The 13,851-nt window shown below is 35.6% G+C and overlaps 1 pseudogene; it reads left to right on the top strand.

Annotated features, from left to right (window-relative positions):
• Positions 1–2,923: 2,923 nt before the first annotated feature.
• Positions 2,924–3,274, top strand: LOC122751821 (annotated as a pseudogene).
• The last annotated feature ends 10,577 nt before the right edge of the window (positions 3,275–13,851 follow it).

A 13,851-nucleotide genomic window follows, 5' to 3' on the forward strand; every position in this document is an offset into this window, starting at 1 on the left:
TGTTTGGACTATGTTTCAATGTTTCATTTCTTTACCATTTGAATTATGCTTTGAGAATGCAATGGGAAGAGTCTATGGGATATAAATACCATCTCTTGGCTCTGTTTGGGTTCTTACAGATCCTTCCCCTGCCTGACTAGCTTTATTGTGAGATAGGCCCTCTCTCAATAAGCCAATTTTTTACAGCTTGGAGACTTCACAGTTTGTTTTTCTTCATCAGACTTAGTAATTTTCATGACATTCTCAGTGGCAAGGAGGATGGTGGGTGAGCAAGAGAGAGAATTTAGAACTCAATATTTAAAATAAATGTGTTAAAATAAGCAATAAATATTTTAAAATAATGTCCAGTGCAGAGGAGCTCATGATACAAGTCAAGTGACAACTAAGTGAACCTGAGTCTAATCATCAATAAAAGATGAATGTTCAATAAAGAGACATCTGAAGTATTTCTAAAACAAGAAAACAAGATGTTACGAGTAGTTTATTCATTCTGTAAGCACAGAAACATAGGAATGCTGAATGAATATATCACTCCAAGGAGTGCGTGAGGGGGACTGGAAAGAGAAAGACACTTGTGGGAATCAAAGTCAACCGTAACAACATATAAATAGAGGGAAAATTAAGAGGTTTCTTTATTAAAAAAAATAAAAAAGATGAAAATAGAATTTAGTAGCTAAGTGATGAAAGGAGGGTCTAGTCTGAAAAAAAACATGAATAAACTTCAAAACACCCAGTCTACAGATAAATAATGGAGGTTGTGGGCCCAAATTCTAAAATGGATGGCTGATTAAAGGGAAGAGAGGGGAAAGGAGATAGAGATGAATATGTCACAAGTCATAACCAAATTAATAGTAAAAAATGAAGGCAAGTTAACTGCTGTAGATTTTCAAAAGGAAGAGGTGCTATGGGAGAATAAGATAAGTGACAAAGGGGAACATTGGAAAAGGGGGAAAGAGTGGAAAATCTTGATTCTATCATTGAAAGTGTCAGTCAGTTAATAAGCATTTATCAAGTGCACAATATGTTCCAGTGACTGTTCTTAGAATTGCAGATAAAAAGATAGTTAAAAGACAGTCTGAACTAAAGGGGCTCCCATTCTAAGAGGAGAAAACAACATACAAATTATTATTTATAAACAAGATGCATGCATGCATATGTACATACATATATACATAGGTACATATAAATATATATGCTTGTTTGTATCTGTGGTAAAAAGTTTTAACAGTCGGTTAGATAATGGAGAGACGCCAGTTTTTTTTTTAGAACCACCTTTTTGGGGAGGAGACCAACAGCATGAGCTATGCACACCAGTCCGCCTGCAACGCAGGCCAGATTGCCTGCTGAGCACTCGACTTCCGGGGTGCAAGCTTAAAAGGCAAGGAGAGAATGGAAGTGGGGCCTTTTTTTCCTGCTCCGCTGGTCTTCTGTCTGCACTGCACAGACAGACACGGACTGGAGTTTGACTCGGTCCGGCTCTCAGTTAACAGCACAGGCTTGACTCGGTCTCTCTCCCCAAAGGTGGCCTTCGGCTTTTGGTGAGTTTTATACAGAATATAGACTAAGCCTAGACTTAAGATGATTTGTATTGTATTTCTACTTTCCTATCCTTCTAATCAACATCACTTTGTGACTACCATACAATAAAAGCTCTATCTAGAAAACCAGAAGCTTCTTCCATTTACTAGTCTGGGAGATAAATTAAAGGAAAGGTTAAGTAGGGTAGATTTATGATCTAATATCCAATTTTAATCTCACATATCTAGGATGGAGATAATCAATAGAGAGAAAACACAGACATTAGGGATGACCAGAAGAAGCTTCTCAAAAATGTGTAATTTCATCTAGGACTTGAAGGAAGCCAGTAGGCAGAGATGAAGTGGGAAAGCTTCCCAGATACAGTAGAAAGCCAGTACAAATGCCTGAAACCTAGAGATGGGTATCTGGTTCATGGAACAACAATTAATCCAGTGTTAATGAATTATAGACTAGTATGGGTGGAAGAATAAAGCTTCTAAGAAAACCATCACAATGTTGACAATCAACCCTACCACCATATTGTGTATCCTTCTTGCAGGGTGCATAAGTGAATTTGAAGATCAATGCTTGGGCCAGAGTCATTCTTGGAGCTACTCAGAAAGAAAGGAATATTCTTTAATGGAAGAAAGAGCTCTTAAAAGTGTATACAATTGACAATGAAGCAATATCAATACTGAAGCTATATTGAGTTAAAATAAATAAATATATATATACACAAATAAATTAATATAGCCAAAATTAGAAGGAAAACAGAAAATTAAGGGAAAACTGTAGCTATTTTTTCAGATAAAGGTCTCATACTTAAAATATTTAAAGAATGTTGTAAAATATATAAGAATATGAGTCATTCCCCAACTGATAAATGGTCAAAGGATATGAACAGGCAGTTTTCCAGTGAAGAAAAAGAAACAAGTTATAATTTATAATCACAAAAATGCTTTAAATCATTATTGAATGGAGAAATGCAGATTAAAACAACCTTAAGTGGGGCATGTAGATGGCATAGTTGATAAAGTACTGGCCCTGGATTCAGGAGTAACTGAGTTGAAATCTGGCCTCAGACACTTGACACTTACTAACTGTCTGACCTTAGCAAGTCACTTAAGCCTCATTGCCCTGCAAAAAACAAAAACAAACACAAAACAGAACAAAACAAAAGAAAAACCATAGGATATCATTTTACACCGACCAGATTGGCTAAAATGATAGAAGGGGAAAGTGACAAATGTTTTATAGGATGTGGTAGAATTGAAACACTAGGCTGTGCCTGACCAGAGGCTGTGGGGCTGGGGCCAAGGCCTTGGCTGGGCCAGACCAGGAAGCAGCAGCCTTTGGGTTGGGATGAGCTGTGACTTTGCAGGTACAGCACAGTGCTGGCCAAGCCATGGACAGAATAATGGTAGCAGGTGGACTGACGATTGCTGCTGCAGAATTTGCAGGCCGATATGTTTTGCAAGCAATGAAGCATATGGAGCCTCAAGTAAAGCGAGCTATTTGAAGTCTGTCAAAATTTGCCTTCAGTGATGGCTATTATAGGGGGAGATTTGAACCCAAAATGACAAAGTGAGAAGCTGCACTTGTATTGGGAGGAAGCCCTACAGCCAATAAGGGGAAATTTAGAGAAGATCACTGACAAATCATGCTTTTTAGCCACCCAGACAAGGAATGATCTCCTTATGTAGCTGCTAAAATCAATGAAGATAAAGACTTATTAGAAAGTCAAGCTAAAAAGTAAAATTAATATACAGATAATGTTAAATTCATGTAAATACTGATTACTTTATGTTTAGGAGTCCTGATGTTTTATAATAACTTCATAAAAGTTGTAATATTAAAAAAAAAAGAATTGAAACACTAATTCCTTGTTGGTGGACTTGAGAAATCCAACAATTTTGGAGAGCAATTGGGAATTATGCACAAAGTTTATTTATTTGTTTGTTTGTTTATTTATTTTTTATTTATTCATTCATTCATTCATTCATTCATTCATTTCTTGCAACAAACATTTATTTTATTTTTTCCAGTTACATGTAAGGGTAGTTTTCAACATTCACTTTCATAAGATTTAGAGTTCCAAAATTTTCTCCCTCCCTCCCTTTTTTTCCCCCTCCACAAGACAGCAACCAGGTTATATACGTACAATCTACAAGTGCTCTTTTTATCAGTTTTTTCTATGAGTGTGGATAGCATTCTTCATCCTTAGTCCCTTGGGATTGTCTTGGATTGCTGAGAGAAGTTAAGTGATTCACAATTGCTTATTGAACAATACTGCTGTCACTATGTACAATGTCCTCCCAGTTCTGCTCATTTCACTATACATCAGTTCATGAATCTTTTCAGGTTTTTCTGAGATCATCCTGTTTGTCATTTGCTGTAGCACAATACCATTCCACTAAAATAATATACCATAGGTTCTTCAGTCATTCCTCAATTGATGGACATTCCCTTGATTCTCAATTCTTAGCCACCACAAAGAGTTGCTATAAATATTTTTTGTACAGTTTTCCCCCTTTTTCTCTTTTTCATGATTACTATTGTTAACTGTTTCCCTTCCATCCTATTCCCTTCCCCATGATATTTATTCTATTATCCATCTTCTTTCATCCTATCCCACTTCAAAAGGGATTTGCTTCTCTCTGTCCCCTCCCCCAATCTGCCATTCCTTCTTTTGCCCCTCTCTCTTTATCCCCTTCCCCTCCTATTTTCCTGCAGAGCTAGAGATGACTCCACCCATTTGAGGGTGTATGTTATTCCCTCCTTGAGCCAATTATGAGATTGAGGTCTTTGAGCCAATTCTGATCAGTATTAGGCTCATTTACTGCCCAGATTAAATAGATTAATCCAACCAATTTAGATGTGCCTGTTAATCCTTCCTTGAGACAACTCTGATGAGTTTAAAGTCTTTGAACCTTTTCTGCTGACTGCAAAGTTTATTTACTGCCCAGATCCTCATCCATCTCTTCCCCCACTCCATAAGCCCTTTCATTGTTTCTTTCATGTAGGATTTCACCTCAGGCAACCTCTGCCCTTCTCCCTCCCCCAGTGCATTCCCCTCACCACTCTATTTAACCCTAAAGATATCATCATGGGGAAGCTAGGTGACACAGTGGACAAAGCATCCACCATGGAACCATGGGAATCCCAGCCACAATCCAGCCTCTGATATAATACAATCACCCACTGCACAACCCCAGGTATGTCCCCCAACTCCAATTTTTATGGTTCTCTAGGGTTTTGTATTTGAAAGTCAAATTTGCCATTCAGTTCAGGTCTTTTCATCACAAATACCTGAAAGTCATCTTCTTCATTAAAGTACCATTTTTTCCTCAGAAAGATTATGCTCAGTTTTGCTGGGTAGGTGATTCTTGGTTGTAATCCCATTTCCTTTGTCCTCTGGAATATCATATTATATATCCTCTGGTCCATTAATGTAGATACTGCCAGATCTTGTGTTATCCTTACTGGGGCTCCACAGTACTTGAATTCTTTCTTTTTGGCAGTTTGCAATATTTTTTCCTTGACCGGAGAGCTCTGGAATTTGGCTATACTATGCCTAGGAATTTTCCTTTTGGGGATCTCTTTCTGGAGGTGAATGATGGATTCCTTCAATTTCTATTTTACCTTCTGCTTCTAGAATATCAGGGCAATTTTCCTTCACAATTTCGTGGAAGATGATGTCTAAGCTCTTTCCTTGATAATGGTTTTCAGTTAGACCAATAATTTCCAAATTATCTCTCCTGGACCTATTTTCCCGGTCAGCAGTTCTTCAGAGAAGATATTTGACATTGCCCTCTATTTTTTTATTCATTTTGACTTTCTTTATTGTGTCTTGGTTTCTCGTAAAGTCACTAGCTTCCATTTATTCAATATTAATTCTTAGGCAATTATTTTGTCAGAGAGCTCTTGTATCTCCTTTTCCATTTGGCCACTTTGGCTTTTCAAGCTGTTCACGTTTTTCTCATGTGTTTCCTGCATCACCCTCATTACTCTTTCCATTTTTTCCTCTACCTCTCTATCTTTATCTTCAAAGTCCTTTCTGAGTGCCTCTATGGCCTGAAACCAATTCATATTTTTCTTGGAAGCTTAAGATATAGGGATCCTGATGATGACATCTTCCTTTGAGGGTGCACCTCAATCTTTGTTGTCACTGAAGAAACTTTCTATGGTCCTCACCTTTTTCTGTCTGCTCATCTTGCCTTTCTTTTACTTTACTTTTACCTCCTTAATGTAGGGCACTGTTTCCATGCTGCACTGTCCCAAGCTTCAGAAATCCGAGGTGGTATGATTTAAGGAGGCTCAGGTTCTTCACTCGCCTGGCCTGTTCCCTGGTCCATAGATTACCCCAGAAGAACTTGCTAATCAACCGCTTTGTGTGTTGTGTTTGTTATCTCTGAGAAGCCTGTGCCCCTCCCCCACCTGGGCCACTGCTACTCAAGCCTAAACCTCCTGCTTCCCAGCAGGCGTGAAAACCCAAGTTCTGCCTCAGTACCAGCATAGAACCCTGTAGTCTTCCCCCTGCCCAGGGCTCAGGCCTCTCACCAGACTTACTTCCAAATGACACTGGTGCTTCAGCTGATTCAGAGGCTGTGGGGGTCTCCTTCTCTGGTGAGGCCTTCCTGGGACTGGATCTGTGTCAGGGTGAGGGTGGGGTTGGACTGCACTCCTATTTTGGTACACCAACTCCATCCTTCTGACCTTCCAAGCCATTCTTGTTTATAAGATGATTTCTGCACATTCTTCTGTTGGTTTTGCTGCCCCAGGCATTGTCCTATGGCATTATTTGGATTTATTTTGGAGCAATTATGTCATGAATTTTAGAGCCCACTGCCTTTCCTCCACCATCTTGGCTCTACCCCAGAAGTCCCACAAAGTGTTATTAAATTACCCATACCTTTTCACCCAGCAATTTGACTACTTGATCTCCTTCCAAAGATGACTGGGGAAAAAAGAAAATAACCTATATGCTGTAGAATGTTTATAACAGCTCTCTTTGTGGTGGCAAAAAACTAGAAATTGCAGGGATGCTCATGAATTGGGGAATGCCTGAAGAAGTTGTCATATAAAATTGTGATAAAATACTGCTGTGCTGTAAGAAATTAAGAGCTGAACAATATTAGGGGAAAAACCATGGAAATACTTGTCCATAATAATGAAGAACAAAATGAGCAGAACCAAGAAAATAGTTTATATATTAATGGCAATATTGTTCTAAGAATGACTGGAAAAATATTATTTTAACTATTATAAATACCCAAATTAACTATAAAGAACATATAAAGAAAGATGCTATCTACACCTAGAGAAATAACTGATAAATAGAAGTATATAAAATGATTTTACACTCATATGTATATATGTATATGCATACATACACATATACATGTATACACATATACATACATATACAGATATACATATACACACACACATATGTATTTGTGTGTGTATACACAGCCACACATATCTATCTATCCAATCTGCCTTTGTCTAATGGTAGCTATCTCTAGGGTAGTGCTGGAGGAAGGACAAAGAGATATTTGCATGACAATTTTGTTTTACATTTGAAAGGAAGGAAAGTTATACATAGAAGATTTGCACTTCTATGTACAATCATCTTTTTATTGTATTATGTTCTGGAAATTTTTGTTTTATTCCATAATTTTAAAAAAGGCATTTAGGAAGAGGAAATAATACATTCTTTTCTTCTGAATCCTAATGATCATAAGACTTTTCCTCTTTGACTTGTAACTGAAAACTTCTAAATGAATTGTTTTCCCACTTAGAATGTGAGTTGCCTGAAAAGATGATTAATCTACTTTTCTATTCATGTCCTTCCACTAAGCACTGTTTTGAACACAGTCAACCCTTAAGAAATGCTTCATTTATTCATTTATTATGGACCATATTCATTATAAAGCAGACTTACCTGTCATTAACCTACGTCAATTTACAATCTCTTTGCAAAACTTAGGTAAAATGCAAAATTGTGAATAGACTTAGAAAGTGAATTACTTCTCTTTATATTAAAAAGAAACACATTCTGTTTTACATAGTTTTTTATTATATCTGGCTATATGAGACTTATTCTCTTGAACTAGTAATTGCCTTTTCCTAAATCCCTTCTATTGCTAACTGCTTAAAAATGAAGTTAATTACTTTTCTATATGCTCAAATATAAGTATTTGAGGAGTATATAACTCCAAATGCTTTCTCCTCATATTAGAAAATCTAACTAAAAAATTTATTTTTTTAATTTTTCATCTATTTTTTATTGCTAATGGAAAACAAAAATATAGGAGCAACCTTTGTTGACTAAATAAATAGAAAGATTTTTTTCCAAATAATAGAGAAATTTAAGAAAGCAATGAAGTCATTGCAAGTGCAATATCATTTATATGCACATATCTCTATATTAAGTATAATAATCAATATAAAGACCATTCAAGGAATTAATTCAAAGTCACTTTTTGTTGTTGTTGAGGCAATTGGGGTTAAGTGACTTGCCTAGGGTCACACAGCTAGTAATGGTTAAGTGTCTCAGGCCAGATTTAAACTCAGGTCCTCCTGAACCCAGGGTCAGTGCTCTATTCACTGTGCCACGTTGGTGCCCCTCAAAGTCATTTCTAATGGAAATAAATGCTTGCATCAGAATATTGCTTTAGATCGCTAATCTCAAAGATTTGATGTGGGTAAATGTCCATCTTTGATGTTTTTGCAGTTATATTGGTAGGAAAACATTGAACTTGGAAGGTAAGGGAAATTGTTAAATCACTAAAACCTGTCATCATTTATGATAAAGGTCTTTAAATGTTTTATTCATATTTGATTAGATTTCTACTTTATTTTCAGAAGTAATTCAGGATTCATTTTCTATATAATTTTTGCATTTTAGGAGGATTTTTTCTACTTTTATTTTGAAATAGAGATTCATCTGGAAATGTAAAACAAAGGGAATGGAATAAAGTGAACGTATTATGGCAGGAATGAACAGTGGGAAAAATAAAGTTATTGTATTATAGAATGGGAGAGAAAATTCCACAAGAAGTGGAAGTTCTATAAAGTAGAAATTCCTCACAAAAATTCTGGAAGTGAAGAATTGTTTTTTTCCCCTTAAAAATGACTCTATTTTTCTTTTTTTACTTTCTTACAATATCCTACACCCAACCTGCTTGCTACTATAAGGAATTAATTGTGATTTGGGGTTTACATAACCCTATCTTTGCTTCATTATGTTCAGAATAAAAAAAAAAATGTAGGCTTGAGGAGCCTAAGGGACGATAGGTGTTTACTTTGGAAGATAACTGAACAAACAAGAGGAACTCTGACTACAGGGAACTTTTATTGAAACTAAGTAACTAGCCTTCCTCTTTAGCCTTCCCCATGCCCTCATGGGTCTGTCTAGATTATAATGGGGACAGCCCATGTGGGTGTATTGAGCCAATGGGAGACTCAGCATGGCTAAGAACAGCCCCTCTCCTTCCAGTGAGAGAGTCAGTTAGAGATACATTTAGTTTGAGTTAGTGTTTTGTTTCAGTTAGAGGGGTTAGAGATTCAGCGAAAAGGCAGTTAGTTAGAGGGTGTTCTGAGGGAAACAGGGAAGGATAGCAGACATTTAGAGGAACTGCTGGTGTTTGACCTTCAGAAAAAAACAGAAGAGACTACCCAGCTAATTCTCCTTAGAGCTACAGATTTCTGGGTGTGGTGAGTTTGGTTGTTTTTAGGCTCTTTTGGAGCTAGCTGGGCTGGAAGCAGGTTCAGGGTACCTGGGGCCTTTTTACCCCAAAGATTTATACATTGTTTCTAGTTCTATTAATCTCAATTGTGTGATTCAGATATTGTTTTAAACTTGTTCCCATTAATAAACCTGTTTTGTATTTGAAAGAGGCTCTTTCTTTTCTTACCCAATATTAAGGCAAGTGACCCAATTAACTCTTCCCATACTAAATTTGGCCCTTACACTATGTCTAAGGATTAGTTACTTAAAACTTGTAGGAATGTGGCTCATTAGGGATAGGTATTGATACTTGGAAAAATTACAGGATACTAAAGCCTTGTAAACAAATCAACATTTCATTGTCTGTGACTAAATCTCTTACTGAGCTGGGGAAGAGGGAATCAAATCCATCCTAAGCAATCATATATTATTTTGTCAATGCTTATTAATGCTCATTTGAACAGAAATAATCCCCATAATATTCCAGAGAAGGGTAAAACAAAACCCTACTTAAATATCTATTTTTAATGTAAATATGTATTCTTCCAATTACTGGTAAAAACAATTTTAACAATTGTTTTTGTATTTTTTTAATTTTTACTTTTAATTTCTCTCCCTTCCCAACCCTCATTGTGAAAGGCAAGCAATTTGATTTAGGTTAAAAATATGCATTCAATTAAAATGTAGATCAATACTAATCATGGTGTCAAAGTAAACACAGGCCAAAAAACAAAATCATAATAAAAATAACCAAAAAAAAATTGAAAAAAAGTATGCTTTGATCTGCAGGCTCCATCAGTTCTTTTTTTTTCTTTTTCCTGGAGGTTGACAGCATTGTTCCTCATAAATCATTTGGGATTTTCTTAGATAATTGTAATGCTGAGAATGGCTAAGTCATTCACACTTGACAATATAGTATTGCTGTTACTGTATAGAATGTTATTTTGGTTCTGCTCACTTCATTTTCTTACAGTTTGTATGTCTTTCCAGCTTTTTATGAAAGCATACTGCACATCATTTCTTATAGCACAATAGTATTACCTCACAATCAAATAATTTAACTTGTTCAGCCATTCTCCAATTCATGGGCATCTTCTCAATTTTCAATCTTTTGCCACCACATGCACACAAAAAACAACAACCCTGCTATAAATATTTTTGTTTATATATAAACTTATACATATCTTATAATTTATTAAATTTATTCATATGTACTTGTACTTAAGTAAATTAATTTAGACAGATTTTCATTTTTATTATATAGATTCAGTCTACCCATGAGCAACTAATATTTTCTCTAATTATTTAGATCTTACTTTATTTGTGTAAAAAGTGTTTTGTAATTTGGTTCATAGAGTTGCAGAATTTTTCTTGCAGTTATACTCCCAAATGTTTTATGTTGTCTATGATTATTTTAAATTTAATTTCTCATTCAATCTCATGCTGCTGAAGTTTGTTGGCAATATACAGAAATACTGATGATATATGTGGGCCTTGTTTTAATTATTAAGGATATTTTTCTTCAGTGAATTTTTGTATCTCTTTTTTTCATTTGTTCAGGTCTGCTTTTTAAAGAGTTCTTTTCTTCAATATTTTTTTTGATTCTTTTGCTATTGGCCTATTGTGATTGTGTTTTTATGATGTTTTTTTCTTTAGTAATTATGTATGTGTCTCCTTTACTTAACTATTGACCTTTTTTCATGATTTTTTTTTCACAACTCATTTCTTTTCACATTTTTCTTTAACACTTTTATTTAAGTTTTAAAATACTTTTGAGTTCTTACGGACATTATTTTTTGGGCCTAAAACCAATTCATTTTTTTTCTCTTTGAGACTTTGGATGTAGCTGTTTTCACAGTGTAGTCTTCTTTGAAGTTTGTGTTTTAATTTTCCTTGTCATTCACCATAGAAATTTTCTATGGTTTGCTTCCTTTTTATTGCTTTTGTTAGCTCATTTTTTCTAGTCAATATCTTGACTATTAACTTTATGTTAAAGTTAGGCTTTGCTCCCAGATGGAGGGGGCATTGTCCCACGCTTCAGGTTTTTCATGCTGCTGTTTTCAAAACTAATTTTGAAGTTTATAAATATTCATTCTTTTAAGTTTTTATGATCTAAGGAAAGGGATGTTCATGGCTCTCCTGTGTTATGCTTTGGTCTGTGATACCAACCCTTCTTCTTACTTACCAACCTTGTTACTGTGATTAGAGTTCCCATTCTTATAAGTTCTCCTCCTTGCTCTGGGAATGTGACCTAGAAGCATGTTTGATCCTTGTAACAGAGTCCTGCACTCAGTGACAAGAAATTTTCCTCTATAATCTCCTTCTGACAAATTGCCTGACTCCTCAACTGCCTGAAAACTCAGTATTCTGGCATTGATTCAGTTTTCCCCTAGGCCTACTGCTGACTTATCAGGCAGTGTCTGTATTAGACTGTACTACACTGTCATTCCAATGAGACTGACTTTTCCTGCCAACCTTCTAATTTGTCTTAGGATAGAAAATTGTATGGAGGGAGGGAAGAAGTGAGGGAGAGAGAGAGAACGAGAGAGAGAGAGAGAGAGAGAGAGAGAGAGAGAGAGAGAGAGAGAGAGAGAGAGAAGAGAGAGAGAGAGGTCATTTCATTGCAAGCCCATATCCCAGACTTACCTTTTTTGAAAGCAGAAGTACAGAAAAACAACATTCCATCCCAAATCAATGTCCTGAACTAGCCTCTTTCATTGGTAGGGCACCCTTTCTGTATGCATGTCATAAGGAGCCATTCTCTTTCTTCCTTTTTCTTGTTTTGGACACCTTTTACTGAGCTGTGTAACTCCCAGAGAGGACTCTACCCTGAGGCCAAATGAATTATGTTTCAAATTACCCATTTGAATTCATCTATGCTTAACAAAGTTTTATTCTGTCATATTGTCCTCATTACATTGATTATAAACCCTGTGTTTTTTTTTTATTATTCACACACCTTTCTCCATTCCTCACTACCAACTCTCTTATCCTATCTCTTTCAATCCACCATTGTCACATATGAAATTACATACCTTTTTGACTATGCTCTCTAAAATGCTTACTTCATAAATTTTAAATATTTTAAATAAATAAAATTTTAAAATATTTTTTAAAATATTCATCTTAAATCTTTTCCATTCAACTTAGTTCATCTTCAGGCTGTCATTGAGACATATCAACTTCCTAATGACATAGCCTTCCTGATTACCTTTTCTATTAATTGTTACATTTTTACTTATTACTACCACTAATTGGTCAAGGTAAGGAACTTTGAAAACTCATTGTTCTACAATGACACTTGCAGACTCACAATCTTTCTTTAGCTCTTAGCCTCATAACAGTGGACTATAATATACATAATGATACTTGCTCAAGATCCTTTAATTCCAAGTTCCTCAACTTATTTATTTTCCAAGACTTATTCCTGCACTGCACCTCAACTACAAACAGGCTTATATTCTTTATCTTATCTTAATCCACATATGTACCATGTCTCAGTGAATTTTGAAACTGAATTATCTGAAAACAAACTGTTAGAATTCTACCTACCTATTCATTAAAACACCAAAACCTATACTTTCTCCTGAGTGTTATCCCCAATCTCTCAATAATTTTCTTCCCCAGGTCATCTCCTCTTCATTGCATATTTTCTCCTTCTTTTCCCACTTTGTCTTAGTGAACCAGACCAATTCAACCAAATCCCCCTCTTTAATGTCTTACCCTCTTATATTTTGCAATTTTAGCCCTTCTAGGTCTTTGACCTGGATTATTCCCACCATCAAGTTATGGTACTACTGAATGAATCTAGAAACTTCATGAAACAATGTTGACTGCATCCATTACTCATTTATATTTTGTAGTTTCAACTGGAACCTCAATGCAACAAAGTTAATCCCTAATTGTTTTACTATGCCCCCTAATAATAGGAGTTTCCCACAACTTTTTCTTACATTCTCACACCTTTCAATGCTCCCAGTAAGCCCCATCTTCTCATCTGAGAATTTTGATTAATAATGCACTTTAAAAATTGAGGTCAGAGTACCAATTGAAAATTTCAAATAGATGTCCTTTATATCCCTTAAACTGAATGCTTCCAAAAATAAACTCATTATTTATTTTGGTATAAAATCCTCACCTCTTCCTACCAACCTTTGAGGATTATAGTATAAAAATATAGGTGTTGTCCTCAACTCCTCATTCTATTTCACCACACCCCATATACAATCTTTTCCAAGTGATATATTTATCTTCATAGCATCTCTCATATAGAGCTGAAGAAAAGAATGTCCAAAAAAGTATAACAGGCCACATGTAAAAGGAAGTACAAAAACATCACTGGAGAAAATAAATACTTAAAAAATAGAATTGAGCAAGTAGAAGCTAATGACATTGTGAGACATCAAGAAAAAAAAAAATAAACATCCTAGCAGCACCAGGCTTCATTCATCATTCAATCATCATGAATTTCAGAGATTGCTTTCGGGGAAGAGCTGAGATGGCAGAGAGAAGCCAGGAAGTTGCCTGAGCTCTCCAAAATTTCTGTCAGAAATATTAAATCATGCCTGTAGACAGATTCTGGAGCTACAGAACCTACA

Source organism: Dromiciops gliroides, chromosome 3 (assembly GCF_019393635.1).
Source record: "Dromiciops gliroides isolate mDroGli1 chromosome 3, mDroGli1.pri, whole genome shotgun sequence".
Taxonomy (NCBI): domain Eukaryota; kingdom Metazoa; phylum Chordata; class Mammalia; order Microbiotheria; family Microbiotheriidae; genus Dromiciops; species Dromiciops gliroides.